The sequence below is a fragment of the Protopterus annectens genome, chromosome 3.part1 (genome assembly GCF_019279795.1).
Source record: "Protopterus annectens isolate FY-2018-M chromosome 3.part1, PAN1.0, whole genome shotgun sequence".
NCBI classification, from domain to species: Eukaryota; Metazoa; Chordata; order Ceratodontiformes; family Protopteridae; genus Protopterus; species Protopterus annectens.
The window spans coordinates 1198122218-1198143001 of NC_056732.1; positions in this window are offsets into that span (position 1 = coordinate 1198122218).

Here is a 20784-nt window from a genome sequence, read left to right on the forward strand (position 1 = left end):
CATCAAGTGGCAAGAGACCTACACTTCCACTGTCAGGATCATCTATGATAATAAGCAACAATCATAGGAAATAAATTAATAGCTACACTACTATAGTTCAATATATGCTAACATGCTAACACTGGTGCAGCAATACACAAACAGTCCTAACACCCACTTTACTCATACAGATAAATGTATATTTCTGTTAAATGCTCATCAGTACTCAAATAAAAATGTTTGGCTTACCATGTACAGATGGCTTCACACTTACTAGGGATGATGGTCTTGGAAGAAGTTAAGCAAAATGTAAGGACACCATCATCACAATAACAACAACACGGGGGGTGGCTTCTATATGTCCATTAACAATGCATTTAACTGAAACGTGGATGACATCTGCACCCCAAGCCTGTGTGTAATGAACCAGAATGTGTTGCTAGCTGTATCAATCTATAAATACTTTCCCTCCAAAAAAAAATTATTAAACCAAATTAACTATTGCTTTCAGTATTTTAGTATACAATAAATCTTTCCAAACTGACATAAGTAAGCCTACCTGGAAGCTTCTCTGAGACATACTGGTCCTCTCTGAAACAGCAGCACCAACATCAATCACATGCTGTTTTGCACTTTCCACTGAGCTATTTGAATCCCTGACAGTGATCAGGAACTCTTAATTTGGTGTCAGTGGTGGGCCGGTAGCAGGCCCTTCTGGTAGACAGCTCTGTGCGGGCCACTACAGCTGCTCTCCTCCGGGCTGACTAAATCATGTCAGTGGCCCTACAATGCACCTATCATATGTCCTGCTGTGCCCCCCAACAGCACTCATGTAGTTCACTATCTGGTTCCAAATTTGCATTCTTCTAGATGTATACCCATATTCTCTCTCAAGCAGAAAGGCTCCATGTTGATGAAAGGCTTGGAAAATCATGTAATTCTCTGAGTCACTGACGGGGCGTTTGAGTGGATTGGGACACCTGAGTGCCATAGTCATAGGTGACATGAAACAAAAAAAGAAGGATACTGTACATAAATATCACATAAATAAAAGTTCTGCTAAGATACAGCACATATTATTAGTTTTTCAATATAATCCATTGGAGAAACAAAAAAACTTAGTTATTCAAATATAAAAATGGTTATGTGGTTGTAACACATCACAGTCACACACAAACTAAGATTTGGTCCAAAACAAGGACTAACAATAGGAAAGCAAACCTCTGTAAAAATATTTTTGAATGTGGCAACACACAAATGGAATTTGGCTCCCTCACCCCAAAACAACACGCAAAGTATTAACACATCAGTCAATTTTATATGTGCTTTCAAACAAACTGTACCACAGAACTATCATTTTTATACAATTGCCAGTCACCTCCACTTGTGCCCAGCACTCCCCTAGAGATATCTATGGGCCATCCTAGAAGGCTAACAACCCTGTGTCCTTCACAATATAGGACATTAACATTTCACTAAAATAACATAGAAAGGTTTAAATAGAAGCAGTTGTAACAGTAACACCTGTGACAAAATGTAATAAGGCTGTGTATCTGAGAAATTAAAATGTACTGACAAAAACTGCCTACGCCATCAGTAAACCTCTAAGAAGTGCATACAGATAAAAGGTGCATTTGCTAATGTATGTATATATATATATATATATATATATATATATATATATATATATATATATATATATATATATATTATATACTGTACACACACACACACATATATATATAAATATATACATATATATATATATATATATATATATATATATATATATATATATATATACTGTGTGTGTGTGTATATATATATATATATATATATATATATATATATATATAATATATATATCTATGTGTGTGTATATATGTATATATTTATATATATATATATATATATATATATATATATATATATATATATATTTCCTATTTACATGTGAATAAATCGGTCTAGATTCAATAAACTCCATGTAGGTTCTGCACAGAGCTTACACAGAGTGCATTTCCGTATGAGATACTGATCATCACATCACATCAGGCTGCCTCGTACCATGAGCATTAATGATGCATGACGCACATAAGCAAGGTTTCATGGCTCGCACCAGTGTTGCTGGCCACAAAACCTGTATACTGAATGCGGATCATTTCACACAACCTTTTAATGTCAGTAAAGTGGTCAAACACTAAACTAATGGGGGGACAAACAGCCAGCATGCATTTTCTGAAGGATTTGAAGTACAGACCAAGAAATATGTGTCATTATATATTGACTTCAATCTTCAGTGATTTCACAGTAAACCACACATTTTACAAGGAGCAGGCCAAAAATATGATGCAAATATCCGACATTCTGCAAAACTCTAGACAGTCTACCTTTTGTGTTTTAATTTTTTTTTTTTTTTTACCTAGTGTTTGCGCCATGCGTCACTTGGTATAAACATGTTTAGTTGTGCTCACCTGGTTTGCACACAAACTAGAGAAATGGACCACCCAGGTTTTAGACAGGACCCAGACAACCACACATATAAACCAGATGCATTCAATTAATAATATTTTGCATCGTGCAAACACGGTAAGTGGCTTTGAGCTACAATTCACAATGAAAACCTTACAGTAACTATTAAGATAGCAGTTATCATCTCACTAATCATGTGGCAGCAGGTTTTAAGTGTAGCTGTGGAGTGCAGATGGTCCAGGTTCTAGTACAAGGTGTGCAAATTTGTTTCACTGTTGTGAAATTGCAGATTATAGCAAAGAAGTGCAGCAAACACAACTGTTTTCTCACCCTTCTTGTGGTAATAGCTGTAAGTGTAGGAGAACAGTATACGTGGTACATTTGACTAGCACATTTACACAAATGACTGTACACCTAATAATCTAAAAATTGCATTGTTCACCACTGTTGCACATCGCTTACCATCACGCAAACACTATGCCCCGCAGTGCGCACCCTTGCTAACCGTGTTTTTGAGATGCTAGGTGATGCGCGATGTTTTCAGTTGTTGCAAACCAAAATGTGCCCACTCTCAGTAAGCATGAGACATGCAATAGGTGGGAAAACAGCAGCATATAAAATGCAGTTGGAGGGAAATGCTCACTATACATTGAGCTTGAACTATTGCAGGCATGTCAGGAGTTGCTGGAGAGGGTGTGCCCTTTTGGGCAGCATTGCACACCTGAATAAGCAACGCTATTATCAAAATATTTTAATGTATTACCTATAGCTTTACCATTTGCCCTAATTCTGCAACCAGAGATTTAGTTAAGTAGCAGGTGTATACAACAGCAGTCAACTCTGCCATTTGCTATTCAGTCTCTAAAATACACCTGCTAGTCATCTGAGTCTGTAGCACCAACTGTTAATGCAGTGGTACATGTTATTTTTGGTTTAGATGGTACTTGGTTCAAATCCAGGTGTATGTAACATTTTCAAATAATTTTTTGTCCAAATCCAAATTCTGAAGTGTGATAGTTGGTATGGAGTCTCTAAAATATGGCTAGATAGTAATGCTTTTCAATCCAGCTATATAATACTTAGAACTGGTTTTGCCGTAGCTGCAAGTTAGTGTGTGATGCTCACCATTGTGCAATTATGCTTTAAAGAAAAGAAATGGGAAAGACAGGAAAGTGGTGAAATGGAGAGCAAACAGGGGGAAGAACAAAGTGAAAAGAAGGCAGGAATGTGCAGGAAAGATGTAGGAAAGAACTATAGGTATCCAGTTCTTCAAGAATAAGACATGAACATATATGCACATATTTTGCTGAATTTGGACTGTCACTTCCAGAGGAAGGGTTAACAACAACACAATCTGTTGTATAGGCACTTGGATCAAATCATGTGTGTCATGAAGACACATGAGCAAAATAGAGAGCTATGTATGGGATGATTTTTTTTTTTTTTGAGAGAGAGAAATGTTGGGGAAGGGCTGTAGGAATGTCTTTGTATGGTAAGTTGGGCAGGTGAGGAAGTAATTCAGACAGACAACACAAGCATGACAAGAGAGAGGAATGGTGAAGGACACATGAGGTGGGTGAATACCATTGTTGTGATGAGGTTAGGGACATTGTGAACTCATGAATGTCAAGTTGGGTGACAGAATCGAGTGGACTGTCATCACAGTCATCTCACTGCATCAATGGCTGCAGTGTCTGACATCTGTGTCTCCTTGTGTTATTTAATACAACAATGGAGAGCAGTGTCTCAATCTGGCATATGTGGTGCACAATCCTATGCACCAACCCTGGTAGTTCATTGTGGGTGATAAACTCACCACCCCTGCCACTGCTCCCAGAGGGAACCACTGGCCTATCCTGTGAGGCATAACTATCTGAGGAGTCAGGTAGTGCAGGAGCAGCAGAAGGGGTGCTACCATATTACACAGTAGATGTGCTGGGCAATGGTGATGTAGTCAGTGGAGTGGGGGCAGGAAGATCCTGTGTGGCAGGCCTACCGTGCTGTGGGAAAAACAAAAAATGGAAAAAAGAGAGAGAAAGAAAAGAGTTGGGGTGAGAGAAAAAAAAGCGAGAGCATTAGAAACCTCATATGTGACATACTAAGCATTGATACAAGTATTTGACTCTGATCTGCTATCTTTGCTTTTAACAGTATCAACTCGTAACAAATACCTTTGTTTACTATTAAGACTAACCAGCTCCTAACAGATACACAATACACTACAGGTTGCAGTAAGCAATCCTTAATGTGTGCATACATTGCACATGTGTGGTCCAATTATACTGATTCCAGTTTACAGCAAGCCAGTGGTGAGACTGATTTACACCTCTGATGCTACATTGCAATATCAATGAAAACTTAATAGTATTGTATATTTGTATTTGGGGAGTGTGGATTTTGAAGACACAACCTATGACTACTTTGTAATACTGTTTTACACTCCAGAGTAATGCATACATACTTCACTATTACAGTTGAGAAATGAATGCTCAATTTGATACAACTATATAATTATACAATAAGTGTGGTATAACTTTTAATGCTAAAATAATCCTACTTTTGGGATGCATACATACCACATGTGTCTTGCATCTGTGCCAATCTACCGGCATTTATTCACACATTCAGTTCCCAGTCTGTGACAGCTGTGTAAGAAACAGAACAGAATACAATTAAGCAAATGAATTCTGACTATATCCAGCTTTTAACTCTGACAAGTAGTCTCTGTAAGTGATTCTTATACATCTGTGGGGTAGCCCCAGTCCTACATTCCTAGATCCAACAGTTGAAGGTATCCATCTTCCTCCTCCTGAGGTCTCTGTAGTGATTCCTTCATTGTTCACCAGTGCGGAGGACACCAGTAGCATTGATCAGAGCCTGGGCCAGACTTTTCCACACCTCTGCCTTGTAATACAAGCAACTGTAGCCCCTCTGCAACAGCCTGTGCCCATGTTTATTCACTAGGAGTCCAACAAACACTTTTGATTCCTGGACACCCCATCTTTGAGCTCGTAATCTCAAAACTCTCCAGGAATAACTGCCATGCCTATCACAGATCAAGACCAATGTAGACTGATGTTTTCTCACCAATTGCAGATATTGTAAATGTAGACTGATGTTTTCCCACCAATTGCAGATATCGTAAATGTAGACTGATGTTTTCTCACCAATTGCAGATATCGTAAATGTAGACTGATGTTTTCCCACCAATTGCAGATATCGTAAATGTAGACTGATGTTTTCTCACCAATTGCAGATATCGTAAATGTAGACTGATGTTTTCCCACCAATTGCAGATATTGTAAATGTAGACTGATGTTTTCTCACCAATTGCAGATATCGTAAATGTAGACTGATGTTTTCCCACCAATTGCAGATATCGTAAATGTAGACTGATGTTTTCTCACCAATTGCAGATATCGTAAATGTAGACTGATGTTTTCCCACCAATTGCAGATATCATAAATGTAGACTGTTTTCTCACCAATTGCAGATATCGTAAATGTAGACTGATGTTTTCCCACCAATTGCAGATATCGTAAATGTAGACTGATGTTTTCCCACCAATTGCAGATATCGTAAATGTAGACTGATGTTTTCCCACCAATTGCAGATATCGTAAATGTAGATTGATGTTTCCCACCAATTGCAGATATCGTAATTGTAGACTGATGTTTTCCCACCAATTGCAGATATCGTAAATGTAGACTGACGTTTTCCCACCAATTGCAGATCACGTACTTACTGGGAATGCACACTTTCTGCATTTACAGCATTTGTATCTGTTGCCCAGCACTTACTATCACTCATACATGTTGCATGACAGTTTGAGCTGCCAGAAAATGTATTTGTGCAATGGCAAATAGTATCGATTGGATGTATCTGGTGTATGTTTCTGGCTGTCTGGGTATTGTCTGCTACCTGGGTGGCCCATTCATGCAGTTTGTACACTACCTCTCTACTTGCAAATGAAATGCACATAGCCAAAACTGTTTGTGCTAAGCAATGCATCGGTCAAACAGTGCCCTGCCCCAAAAAAGAAAAAAGTATAAAGCACGAAGAATTAGTTGAAATGTAGAAGATCAATCTATGACATACACACTAGAAACTGTTAGTACACATGAGATATGACTGCATACATCTGGATCCCAATTGTCACTGCAATGTACTGTCAGAAAACAGGAGGTGGGTCTTATCCATCTTTGCCACAAAAACAGGTGTGCGGCAAATACATGACATAATTCCTTGCACTACGAAGTGCAACTGAATGTACACTGATATCAAGGCATGACCTGTTATTTGTAAATGTACTCTGTGTAATATATCTGGATGTAGTGCACTAAGTAAACACACAACCTGATATGATTATTCCTTGCAAATATACAGCTGGGTCCTACCTTTCTGTGTCTCTTGGTCATTCATCAGCTATCTGATAAGTACTCATAGCCATGCGGTGTGTAAGCTAGTCTGTATCATTTACCTTAAAATGTGTGAAGATATTCACTGGGAACAGTATGATATGAAGATGCCACAAACAAGCATAGACTGCTGTTTTGGGGGTGTGGGATGCTAAGATGTGTTCATGTCATGGAACATGCAAGGGTATAATGTTCTTTCATGGTGTGGAGGACCCAGGCTGAGCTACTGTTATGTCACAAACAAAGCTATGTTGCTCTTGTTCCTCTCCTTGTTTTACATCCTGCTGGTTTGACCTTGTGAGGGGGTGAAGCTGGGAACTGCTATGTGTCTCATTACTTTTGAACTTGTGTCTGTTATCATTTTCCATTACAAATGTATGGTGCTAAACTGAGGGCATGCAGTGATCATCATTACTTTGGGGAGGTATCAACGTGTGAATCTCTGAGGCCTGAGATCTACTATTTCCTAATGGACACATACAAATCAAATAACTCTGCTGCCACATGTGACATTAATTTCTGTACAAATCTCTCACCTTGTAGTTAGTTGTATGTACATGTTCAGGACTTATCTTGTAAATGCAGCAGTTGCCACAGTGTTAGTTCAGGGCTGAGTGTGATGCAAGCAGTACACAGCCAATAAATGGAGAGGTAAAGGCAATGGCTCTGAGTTGAGGCCAGCAGAGATCACAGGGTTCCTGTATTGTGTCCCTGTCCAACCTGTAGCACTCGATAATGTCCGTGTTGTGTATGTTGTGATAAGTTAAATGTGGCCTGAAACCTCATCTCCATCTAGGCCTAGGATTATTGGCAGCAGCAGCAGCATTGCCTGCAGCATGTCGCACATACAAATGGAGTTCAGCAGAAGCTCCTAACATTCTGTGTGTAGACTTTCTGTCTCTGTACTCCACTACATTTGAAATCTAGAGGGAAAAAACAGCATGGAGTCCAAATGGTTGCTTTATAAGTTTTTCAAAAGCTCCACCAGATTACTGATTAGCATACAATTTAGCTGCGTATGCTGGAAAACAGCCTAGACAAATGGAATTCATTAATAATCTACTCCATTATAAAAAGGCAAATGTGTAGCTAGCTAAACTGATGGTGAGGCTACTTGCTATATGTTCAGCAAACCAAAATATTTCCCAAGGTATCTTTACAGAGGAGTACTGAACACCAGCAGGTATGCTGTCATTTTTTACATACATAATGCCTACGCTGGATTATATTCATGGATAATTTAAAGCAAAGCCTTTTACACTGTTATCCACATGCATCAGTCAGAAGTGTACTGATGGCATGGCCATGTTTGTCAAGCCAATTCAGAGGTACAAATGATTGACAATACATGAAAACAGTAAGCTGTGTGATATATATGTGCAAATGTTTCTGGGATAGGTCCTTTGAATGCATGTTTAGCATCTTAAATGTATTTTATTAGCAAACTGGTTCATGTGCCTGTTCTTTAGTGGGTGGGAGGAGCAAGAAAAGTTACAGTTATGTCAGAAACTAGAATGGACTGTTCTTTTGGAGGGGAGCACAGTTAAGTTACTGCTAGGGTACACACAAGGATATGTTGCCCTTTCTACTCTCCTTGTTTTACATACTCCCTGTTGTTAGTATTTCACATCTGTGGTACATTTTATGTTTTTCCAGTGGGTACTACCGACTGATTACCTTAACTGCTTTCTCTGGTAACACATAAGTGTGATGTGTTGTCTTATAGGACCAAAAATGTCATTGAGATACAGAGATGCCCTTCAGTGAGGCAGAGAATACAACATTGTAGATGTGCTCTGTCAACATGGCACTTTTCTTCTCAGAAGGGGTCATCCCAATATGCCAGAGAGGCTGACACGATGGCAGCAGATTGTTGCAAACATAAAAGCTGTGGGCAGCCATGGCCATACTTATGAGCAGGTGTGCCACAGGGCTACTGACATGCTAGCATCTGCATGGATGCATACAGCTGCTGTTGCCAGAGACCAGAGTGTAACCGGGGGTGGGCCTGCTGCACAACCACCTCTCACTTCGATTAAGGAATTCTTGGTGACCCTTCTGCAACAGGACAACTAACAGCAGAGTGGCCCACAATATGTGTTTGATGTGGGTGCCCCGCCTTCTCAGTCCAAGGAAGAGCTTTCAGGTTGGCTTTGTTATATGACCAGATGAATACAGTTGTATAATAAAACAATTGAAATAAAAGTTACTTCATTGTCACGTCTTTTTTTGGGGGGGGGGGGGGCTTGAAGATTGATACAGTAATATTCCCAAATTAGAGTCGTCAGCCACGTTCTTGTTGAAATAACATGTTATGCAGATTGAGAGGAGTACATGTAGTACCCCCAACTTAATGTTAAATGTGATGTTGTTAGCCTCACCTCTTGCTTAACTTAGTTCAGGACAGTCAGGACTCTAGCAACATATGTCTCCTGCAGATGGCAAGCCAAATCATGTCATTTCAGCACTGCAGATCAATTTCTAAAAATATAATGTACCATTTTAGGCCTGTTGAATGTATTGCTGCACTGTCTATAATAGTGACAACACTTTTAGTCATTTAGTATATATTGCACCATAGTAGTGCAGATATTAATGTATACCTGTGTCTCTCCCTTTTTATCACAAGTGATCATGACAGTATAAGTGTGGGCCCTGTGCCACCTGATGTCAGTGTTTTATCACACACTAATGATGGTTGTGAAACTGAGGCACAGTCAGGGGGGTTCAGAGGTTCAATCTGACATAGTGGTTGACATCCAACCACCCCCTTATTTTTCCCCGGATACAGCCAGTAAGCCTATGCCCATCCAGTCCAATGAGGCCACAGATATAGGACAGGTGAAGGGTGATGACATTGAGCAGGGAAGTGTAGCTACTGTGGCTTCACTGCCTGTTGAGTCTGACTGTGGCCAAAGTGTTGGTGAGGTGCCATGTTGGAGAGTTGATAGGAGGGCTCAGAGGGTATCCGCTGCCCCTCCTTCACTTAGTGTAGGTGTCTCTTCCCATGTCACACAACATAAGTTTAGGGCTGTCATGGAAGCAGAGGCATGTTCAGAAAGGCACTCCAGACAAATGCTCAGGGTTGTGGATGTGGCACAATCTGACATGCATGACTGCCTGTACCTTGTCACCTTTTCCCTCAATCAGATGAATGACATGTTGGAATGAGGGGTGTCTGTCATGGCATGAAGAGTGTCTGTGATGGAATGTCTGCTGGGAGGGGAACAGCATCCTTGTGGGAGTAGGTCAGCCACAACATCTGCGGATAGCTAACGTGGCCATACCTGATCATGGTCTCATAGTGGCAGCACTTACGCTGGTCCATCGGTGAGTGTGCTGTCCACACCCAGACATGGCAGGCCATGGGGTCATGGTCCTGGACATTCCCATGAAGGGAGCATGTCCAGCAGATATCAGTCAGGCTCAGGTAACAGCACTCCCTCTGAGCATGGGTGTGGAGGTACCAGTGCAACTCATGGCAGAGCCAGGTCTCATGGTCGGGGGTGACAACGATGAACTGCCACCTCTACCATACATTACGCACAACTGTCCAACATACCAAGACATACAGCTATCACTGAGCTTGGCTGTGTTTATGCAGACTCTCACACACCGCTTTCACATGGAAGATCCCTACAGACACACACACACACACACACACACACACACACACACACACACACACACACACACACACACACACACACACACACACACACAGCCTGCCTGCTTCCCTTTCTCCTTCATACACACACTCACTGACTTTTTGTGTTAGCCTAGGCCTCCAGCCCCCCAAGACCCTATGCAAGTGATGATAACTGTGCCATATCCCTGTTTTCTCCCTTTTGGATTCAAGGTACAAAGGTTTTGTGTCTAATGCATGAGAGTGCATAGCTACATTAATGCCTAGTATATCTGCATTTGTGTTGTTGAACTGATAATTGTATCTGTCAATTATATTTACCTTGCAAAATGATAAAGTTGATAGCATCATCATGACAGTACTTTCTTGTGTATTCTCTTGTAATGGTTGTGAAGTCAGGAATGGCAATGTGTGTCATTACTTTATAACCTTTCTCTTTAATGTTTTCCAGTGCATATGTATGGTTCTCATCTTAAGACACACAATCACATTCAGATTCCATTATTGTATAACAGCACTGTAGTCAAACCCATTAGAACAATAATACAGTATAACATTTTCTTTTGCATGAACCTCACCAGATGTATGCAGTAGCTGGACAGACAACGGGGCTGTCTCATCAAGATAACATAGGGCCTACTAACCATGACATGATGTATGTGGGTAGGTTAAAAGACATGTCACTGTCATCTGTCTGGTATTGCATTAAATTGTAACTGTTATTCTAGGCCTATTTTTTGGGTTTAAGCATTTGGACTTCAGGCCAGCTGTCTTACATTAAGAAGGTTTGTATTCTACACTCTTGTAGGAGGGGACAGTAACCTCTGCTCTTAGCTGTGAATTACTGGTTGAATGCTTATTGTGGCTGTTGTTCTAAGTCTCTTTGTTATGGGTAAAGTGCTGCTTCGCCTCCAAACCAGTTATTTTATATTAGGAAAGTTTGTCATGTAGACTCTTGTGGCAGGGAAGGATAACATATACCCTTCTAAGATGGAAATTGCTGGTTGAAGACTTATTGTGTTTGTTATTGTGAAAATTGTCTTAGTTCTGCTTTAAGCACTTGGGTTACAGACCACTTATTTCACACTATAAAGGTCTGTTGTCTACACTCTTGGAGTATTCTACTGAATTTCTGCTTTATTTAAATTGTTTGTTCTTCTGCTATGATTGCGATTTTCTGCATTTTGAATTTCTAGTACTTCTGCACTTTATAGGATAGGCTTGATTCAGGCTTGTTGACATTGGAGTGTTTGAGATCACTAGAGCACTAAAACCAGCCATCTTACATTAATAAGGCACCCCTGCACTCTGGTGGCAAAACTGTACATCCAAGAACCTATCTGAGTTGTGGATTGCTAGAATAAGGCTTACTCTTGGCCTTTCCCTTTGTTTACTTTTTTAAAATAGTTTACCTTTGCTTGTATTATAGTGTTGTGTTTTGGGGGGTTTGCACTCAGTTTACTGTAGCTGCTCAGAACTTACAATGCTGCCCTGCAAGCAACTCACTTGTGCATTGTGAAACATTGACACATGTTTGTAACCTTAGCACTCTACAGAACAGACACATCTTGTTAGTCTTACACCAAAACCTGATCTATCTAGCCCAACCTCACTAGTTACTACAGTATATGCCTTCCATAATGGACAGACAGTTTCCCACCATTGCTCTAGGCAGCCTGATTTACATGGGCATCTTGAGGCAATGGAGCAATTGCCTCATGTATACTGACAACCAGTTTACTGCTAAAACAAACTAATACAACATGTAAGAGTTGCATCTATACTATGAATTTGGAATTAATTCTATCACATAACGACATACCAGATATCAAACATGTTGTCAGCATAAAAAATTCAACTCTTGCACATAATAAGCTCACAACTCTTAAAACCACATATGCAGAGGTACTTGATAGAATCCTAACTAAAGATCAGAGTGCTCCCAAGCTCAAACTTACTGCACACAGTGCAGACCCAACAGAATCCACTACACATAATACTACACACACCAGGGTCTCAGCCAATAAGCTCCTCAGGCAAAACATGTCAAAACAAAATGTCTTGCTCATAAGCAACTCCACAGTAAGACACACACATTTCTCCCTCACCAGGCTGGAGAAGAAGAGGGTCACAGTCAGCTGCCTGTCAGGTGCTAGTTTCCATCAGATCACACACTCACTCACTCAAGTTTCTCAACAAAAAGTACCATTATGACTTTGTCATAGTCCATGTTACAGTGAATGACTGGAGATGTACCTCACTTTACTATATGAAGGTGCTTGCCTCCCCCATAGTGGCCTTTTTAGGCAATGTCAGAACAACTAAAGCTCCAACATAAAAGAATCCACCAGAGACAAACTGAAGGTTGTGTTGCTTAATGCAAGAAGTGTAAATCAGAAACAGCACTCACTGGAAGTACTCCTTAGCTTGGAAGACACCTATCTCTGTCCAGTCACACAGCATGGTTCAAGGCCGCAGAGAGCCCTCTGGCCATGCCAAGGTACAATGCCTTCCACACATTCAGACAGGAAAACAAGCATGAAAGAACCAAAGACGGAGTTGTATGCATCTTCATTAAAGACAAATACATTGCAAGACTGGCCAAAGTATACAACTCCGTAGTGCTACTCCAAATCCAACTAACTGTATGTAAAACCCCCTTCCATATCATTGTGAGCTACAGGTCCCCAACCATGAACCACTAGTACCACTTTACCTACTTGGACCTACTTGGGCCACTCACTATACAGCGAAACACCTTGGTCATGTGTGATTTCAGTTATCCTTCCATTGATTTGGAGTTACATATCTGCACAAATGCACTCACCCTAAGGTTCCTGTACTTTGTTAAGACACATGCTGTGTAACAGATAGTCTGCATCCCTACAAAGGGCTTGAATGTCCTAGACTTAGCATCTATAAACAACACCCCTGTGTGTTGGCCCCCTTGGTCAGGTCAGATCACAATTCAGTCTCATTCACAATCATACCTGACACTCCCTCAAGAGCAGAATGTATGAAACATTTATCTAAAGCAAACTATAGCCTCCTAACCAATGCCATAAATAGTTGCAAACCCCCTGCTACGATGGTCAACAATGACTGCTATACAAATGGCCTGTATAAACACTCCTATACAAATGTATGGAGTCAGCTAAATGTGAACAGATCAAAACAAAGTCCTCAAATAAAACAAGCCACCCTGGTGGGCATAATGCATACATAGGTTATACAATAAGTGGAAGAAAGTTATGTCTAAGAACAAGAGGGAAATGAATTAACAGAGGAAGGACATCCTCCACAGTTTGAGCAAGGAAATTAGATATCTTGTAAAGTCCTCTAAAGCCACATATGACCCTAAGCTAGCATCCTTAGCTAAAGATAAAAAGGAGGCATTCTTTAGCTACATCAGAAATCTAAAAGTGAAGGGACAGCTTTGTGCCAAACTAGTAGTGGAAGGTACTACTCATACTGAACCTGAGAACATTACCAACCTGCTACCAGACAGTTTGGGGCAAACTTCACCCCCCCCCCCCGTCCCTACCAGGCATACCCCAAAGCATACATGTCACCAATCCTCTACCTAGTGTTTGAAAAGAGCAGTTCTAACCACACTTTCCACAGGCAGAAAAACAGCCTCTATGGGACTGGATGACATTACAGGCTGCCTACTGAATAGTCTGAAACAGGACAAAGCTGAACTATTTGGCACTCACTTTAACCACATTGTAAGTACTGGCTTTGTCCCAACAGACTGGAACACAGCAACAGTAATTCCCTTAGTAAAAAGGGGTCTGTCAATCAACCATGGGAACTATAGACCCCTAAGCTTTACCAGCCTTATCTCCCAGGACATGGAGAGAATAATCATGGACCTTATCAACAAAGACATAAGTGACCTTCAAACTGTTGTCCAGTCACAATTTGGCTTCATTAAGGGTAGATCAGCCTTATTAAAACCTGGTGAACAACTTTGAGAATGTCATCAATGCAAAACAGTACATACGGCCTATCTTGACTTAGCCAAGGCTTTTAACACAATTCCCCACTCAGGCATCATTGATAAACTCACACAGAGTAACGAATGACACAGGGTAAAACTGAATAAAATGTGGCACAAGAAGAAGCTTTGGAACTTTCTACAGAATGCCTGAAGGAAATGGCAAGCAAAGAATTTGCCCTAGTTTAGAAGAAAATTATCTAAGAGAAGAGTTGCTTGATTTAATAGAGATGGAAAGACATATTAAGATCAATGAAGGAAATAGACTACAGAAGTTCAATAAAATCCAAAAACTTAGAAGTTTAATAAAACAAATTAACAGAGTAATTAGAAATAGCCATAGAGATTCATGTTATGTAACAGAAGTAAATAGGATACATTACTGTGCAGTCAAATTAGTAACATAGGTTCATAGGTTGGTAGTAGGCTATCAGCCCTAGGGCCTATACAAGCCTAGCCATAACAATTCCCTGGCTATTTCTTCCCACACTATTTACTTCCCTGGACCCCTGTCTAGTAGGGCAACTGATGTGATCCCTGGGGTGAATTTCCTTTCTTCCATCCAATCGTCAAGGTTCCTTTTGTAGAGGGCCAAAGAGGCACTCTGCTTGACATGTATGGGCAATCTATTCCAGAGTCTGGGGAGTCTCTGGGTCAGGAACCTATCCCTCCAGCATGTTTTATTTATTGTGATGACAAGGTTTAGATCCCTGGAGTGTGTGGCTCTGAGGGATTGGGATTTATTTAAGTGTAGCATGTCAAACAGCTCTGGGTTTGACATGGCCTTGTATGTTAAGCAGAGATCGCCTCTGAGTAGACGATATGCGACAGAGTATAGCTGGAGTTTTTTTAAGGCAGGCAGCGTAGGGCATCTGCTTTAGGCCTGTGATTCTTTTAGTGAGGTATTTCTGCGGCCTTTCCAGTTGTTGCAGATGTCTTGAGAGGTACATACCAAACGGGGCGTTGTATTCTATAATGGGTCTAATGAGGGATGAGTACAGTGGGACAATGACCTCCTTTTTTCTGGATGAAAAACCCTTAGTGATGAGGTGTGCCACATAGAAGGATTTCCTGACTGTTGTGGCGATGTGGTTATCAAAGGTGAGACCACTGTCCACCTGTGTCCCTAAGTCTCTTATCACACTTTCGGTGTTTAGTGTACTTCCACCTTTATGGTAATTCACAGATACATGTTTTTTCCCAAAGGGGATAACTATACATTTCTTGGCATTGAGCTTTAGCCCATCACTCTGGCACCAAGCATCTGTTTCAGTAAGGCCCTTTTGTAGAGTATCCACATCATTTAGTGATTCAATAATGGCTCCCAGTTTGCAGTCATCTGCAAACTTTGTTAGCCAGAGTCCCTTAGTGGTGGCCTGACTTCAGAGAAGTTGATGCCAAACAGGAGCGGTCCCAGGCCTGAATCCTGAGGTACTCCACTTGTCACTTGTCTGGAGCTGGATTTGAAGTCGGCTACTTTTACAGTGTGGGTTCTATCAGTAAGCCAGTTAGCAACCCATTGGGTGACGTAGGGATTAATGCCAAGCTTAGTAAGTTTATCTATGATTCCAGAGTGGGGGATGGTGTCAAAGGCCTTGGCAAGGTCTAGATAGGCTGTGTGGACCACCTTACCCTTGTCCATGGCTCTGAAGACTGATTCAAAGAAGTCAATCAGGTTCAGGAGACAAGATCGGCCCTTCACGAACCCAAACTGGGTGGGGTCCAGTGTTTGAAGGTTGCCAATGTCTTTGTTTATAATTTCCATGATAATACGCTCCATGACCTTGCAGATAAGGCTTGTCAGACTGATGGGACGGTAGTTTCTGGGATCCAAGTTGGATCCCTCCTTGTGGAGTGGGATAACTGTAGCTCTGCACCACTCAGTGGGCACGAAACCTGAGGTGGGGCTATGATTAAACATGACACTTAGGTGAGGTGCCAGTTCATATTGTAGTTCATGTAGTACACAGCCCGGGATGTCATCTGATCCCATGGATGCTGTATTCTTAGCTTTGGAGAGTGCGTTTTTTTACCTGTGTGGCCGTTATTACCGGAATTTGGCAATCTTCCGGCATTGAGATGGGCCATTTAGGGGGTGAGAGGGGGATGAAGTTGGCACTGAATCGATCTGCCAGGATATTGGCAATATCCTTGGGATCAGTATATTTAATGCCATTCTGTTTTAGCTCAGAGCAGATCTGAGCATTGCCATTTAGATTCTTGACATATTTATAGAATGCCTTGTGGTTGTCTTTGGAACCTTTGGCAATTTTATTTTCATAACTAGCTTTGGAGGATTTTATGAGGGATCTCAGTTTCTTACTGAGGCTGGTAAGGGAGTTTTTTGCATCCTGGGATTTTTCTCTTTTCTGCAACAGTTTCTTCCTATTGTTGTAAAGTTTGTTTATGGCAGGGGACCACCAGATTGGCTTCCTTTTTTTGGATGAGAGCATTTTGGTTCTATTTGGGATGGCACAATTCATGCATGAGTGGATGTGCTCGTACAGTGCCTTGGTGTAGGATTCAGCAGTTGAACTTTCAGTTCCCGTCTGCATGGGTGTCATGAAGTTTGTCACTTCTGACTTGAGTAGCATGAAGTTGGCTTTGGAGAAGTTATTTATGGAGGTTTCCTTACTGGGGGGTGGGGGTGGGATGTGGATGTTAAGGGTGATTAGCTTATGGTCAGACCTGACTAACGAGGGGGTGACCATAGGTGTGGAGCATTGATTTCCCATGTTGGTAATGACCAGGTCTAGGATATTGGAGCCCCTGCTGGGACTATGGATTAGTTGATCCAGGGCATTGGAATTTATGAATTCCAAGAACCGTTGGGCAAAGGTGTTGGTACATGAATAGTTTTCCCAGTTAATGGCAGGGTAGTTAAAATCACCCAGTAGTAGGGTGTTTGGTTCTATCTTAATATTTTCCAGTATGTTTAGAAAGGTGTAGTGAGAACCTTGGGGTATGGTGGGGATCTGTAGCAAGCTACAATTTGGATTGCAGTCTTACCTAGTGTTAGTTGCACCTGGAGAATTTCAGATGCATTGTGTTGGGCAACTAGCCTGGAGGTGTGAATATCCTTGGTGAATATGGACACTCCTCCACCTTTAGTGTTTCACTCTTGGTTTGGTTGCCGAAAAGTGTGGTATGTGTTGTAGCCTGGTATTGCAGGGTTGCTCTCTGGAGCCTTGAACCAGGTCTCAGTTACTGCACAGATATCGATGTTCTCCATTTTTAGGAGTGCCTCGAGAGAGTGCATTTTGAGGTTTAGACTTCTAGCATTGAGTAGCATTACCTTCAGATTTTGCATGCTTGTACCTGTTACCATGGTGGTTTTGTCCTTTGAACTTTGCCTAAAAAAGGCGCTATAAGGGTGGCAAGAGCCTTAGCCAGTAACCTGAATCCCAGGGGTGACAGGTGCAGACCATCTCTGGCAAAGCATCATGGTCTGTCAATCATGTCGTCCCAGGCAGACAGATACTGGATCCCCTTTGAATGACACCAGAAGCTTAGCCAATTGTTGAAGTCAATCATTTTGTCCTTATATTGTGGTAGCATTCTGGGTGAAGGCAGGATGCTACTCAGGGCTAGGGTCATACCTGCCTGGGCCACATGATCTGAGAGCTCTTCCATGTCTCTTTTCATGTAGTCCAGGGAGGTACGTCTCAAGTCATTCACTCCAACATGGACAATGACAGAGTCATATTTGTACTTGTTGTGGAGTGATTTGAGTGCATGCATTATGTGGTGGATCCTGGCACCTGACAGGCAGCTGACTGTAGTTTTCTCCTTGTTCAACCTGGTAAGAGGGACATCAGTGTGCCAGACTATAGAGTCACCTATGACTAAAGTGTTAGGTACATTGTCTTGCCTTAGGGGCTGTTGTTGGGTGGCACACTGGTGTTGTGAACTATGTGACACTTTGGTTGTGATTGGTGTTTGTTTGCGTTTCAGCTTCAGAGGTCCTTGTTGCTTGGGCAGGTTACAGTTAATGGCCTCTGCATATGTGGATTTAGTGTTGCTATATGTGGGTGTTTCTGGTGTGGGTTTAGAAGGGCTATGTGTTGCTTGAGGTGTAGTGTGGGTGTTAACCTTCTCTTCTTGACTGTCTAGCACAGTCTTGGGTGGAGAGAGCTTTGCATCCATTTTGGCTATGTAAGTGCATCTCTCTGATGAAGTCAACTGACGAAAGCGCTTAACCTTTATTGTTTTTTGTTCTGTAAATAATAAATTGTGGTTTGAGGTTGGAGGATATCGGCTATGTGGTGATTTTGTTGGATTTTTGTTGCATCTCTCACAGGTTGTAGTGTTGGGTGGTAGGAGGAGAGGGTTGTCTGTATACATGAGGCAATTGCTGCATTGCCCCAGTATGCCCAGATTCACCAGGTGGACAGGAGAAATCATCAGAAGCTGACCCTTGGACATGCCTGGTTTGGTGCTTTTTTTTTTTTGTAAAGTACAGGAGCTGTTTTCCCTTACCTCAGCAAGGTACTTTGCAATTATAGGCTGTTTAGTGACTACTATTAATTTCTCCTTGTTAACAAGGAGAGTTGAGTGATTGTATCAGTTTAAGGCTTCCTAGTGCTTTCCAGCAGGTATTAGAGAAAGTGCTAGTCACAGGGATGCTTAAAGGTAAGATGAAAAAAAAATGCACACTGCAGTGTGCACTAGAGAAGTTAGATGTGAAAGTAGGTAACTTAAGTTTTACCTGTTTAAAAAGTTAAGGTTTAGTGGAGAGTTACTATTTTTAAAACAGCAAGATGGATTGAAAGGGGTGGTCACTTTTGTATTCTGGTACTATGGAATACAGTAGGATGGCCAATAAATTTAAATAGTTGAAGGGGAGGGATTTCAAAAATGATGATTTTGTGATTACTCACGCAAGCCTGTGAAAGTAGAGAGGAAATGAGATATATGGTCAGATTAACATAAGAGGCAGGCAACTAGAAAGACAGTGGTATTTAACAAGACAACTGTAACTGGGTGGGAGGGCAGGAAAACAAATTCTGCCTGACTCAGAAGAGAGAGAGCTGTGGTCTCTTTTGAAGTTTTAATATGCTGTTAAAGAAGAATGCCAGTAAAACACAAGGTAAAGAAAACAAACCACAGTATTCAAAATACAGAAAGGCAATAAAGTAATACAAAAATACAAAAAAAAAATAAAAGCAAACTAACCTTTCCTTCACAGCAAAGTGTAGCAGAGTCTGGATGAGCCTTTCTGGTAAAGCAGATAAAGTCCTACCACAAGAATACAGGGTAGTTAGGGAAAGTGCGGGGAGAAATTAAATGCCATCATGGAAGTATCAAACAGAGAAAACTATAAAGAAATTAAGACAAGAAGTGTCACTGTTAGAAGTGTATAGAAGAGGGAACAGATCAACAAAAATACTTAGAAAGATAGATGTGATAAAAGCAATGCACAGTATTATAACGGATCAGGATTTATCATGCACTGTCGCAAATAACAAACTAAAAATATCAGCACAGGCAAAAAAAAAACTTGGAAGATACACAGATAAATATAAAGGAAAAGTACAAAATAAGCAATTTATAGATGACTCCAAAAAGTTTTATAAAGAACTAGGAAACAACATAAAAGGAATTGAAAGATCAACAAAAAAAGAAGAAATAGATACATTTTGTAGGAATATTTATAAAGATGTGATGGAAAATAACAAATATGCAAAATGGCTAGAAGAAGTAAAAGAAACAATAAGAAGTTCAAATATACAGGATATGAAATAGAATGAAGTAATGGCCAGACAGATTGAAATAAAGTTAAGAAAAGGCTCTAACTGGAAACTCGCAGGCTCAGATGCAATACCTAACTTCTGGCTAAAAGTATTAACATCTTTGTATGAAGATTTAGCCCCAAGGAAGAACTATTTATATGCACACCCTGAAGAGACAATAGCCTGTCTAACAACAGGAAAAACAGTGCTCCTACTTAAGAGTGAATCTGCAAGCTACCCTAAAAACTATAGACCAATAACTTGTCTTCTGACAACATATAAACTATACACCGGAACTGATGCCGACAGAGTTGATAGTCATTTAGAAGAAAACACAATTATGGCAATAGAACAAAAGGGTAATTAAAGAAAGTCATATGGAACAAAGGATCATTCGTTGTTAAATAAAGTCATATTGGAGAACTGTAAAAAGGGGAAGAATCTAAGTATAGCATGGATAGACTACAAAAAAGCATTTGACAGTATCCCACATTCATGGATAAAAGAGTGCTTACAAATGAATAAGATACACCCTGC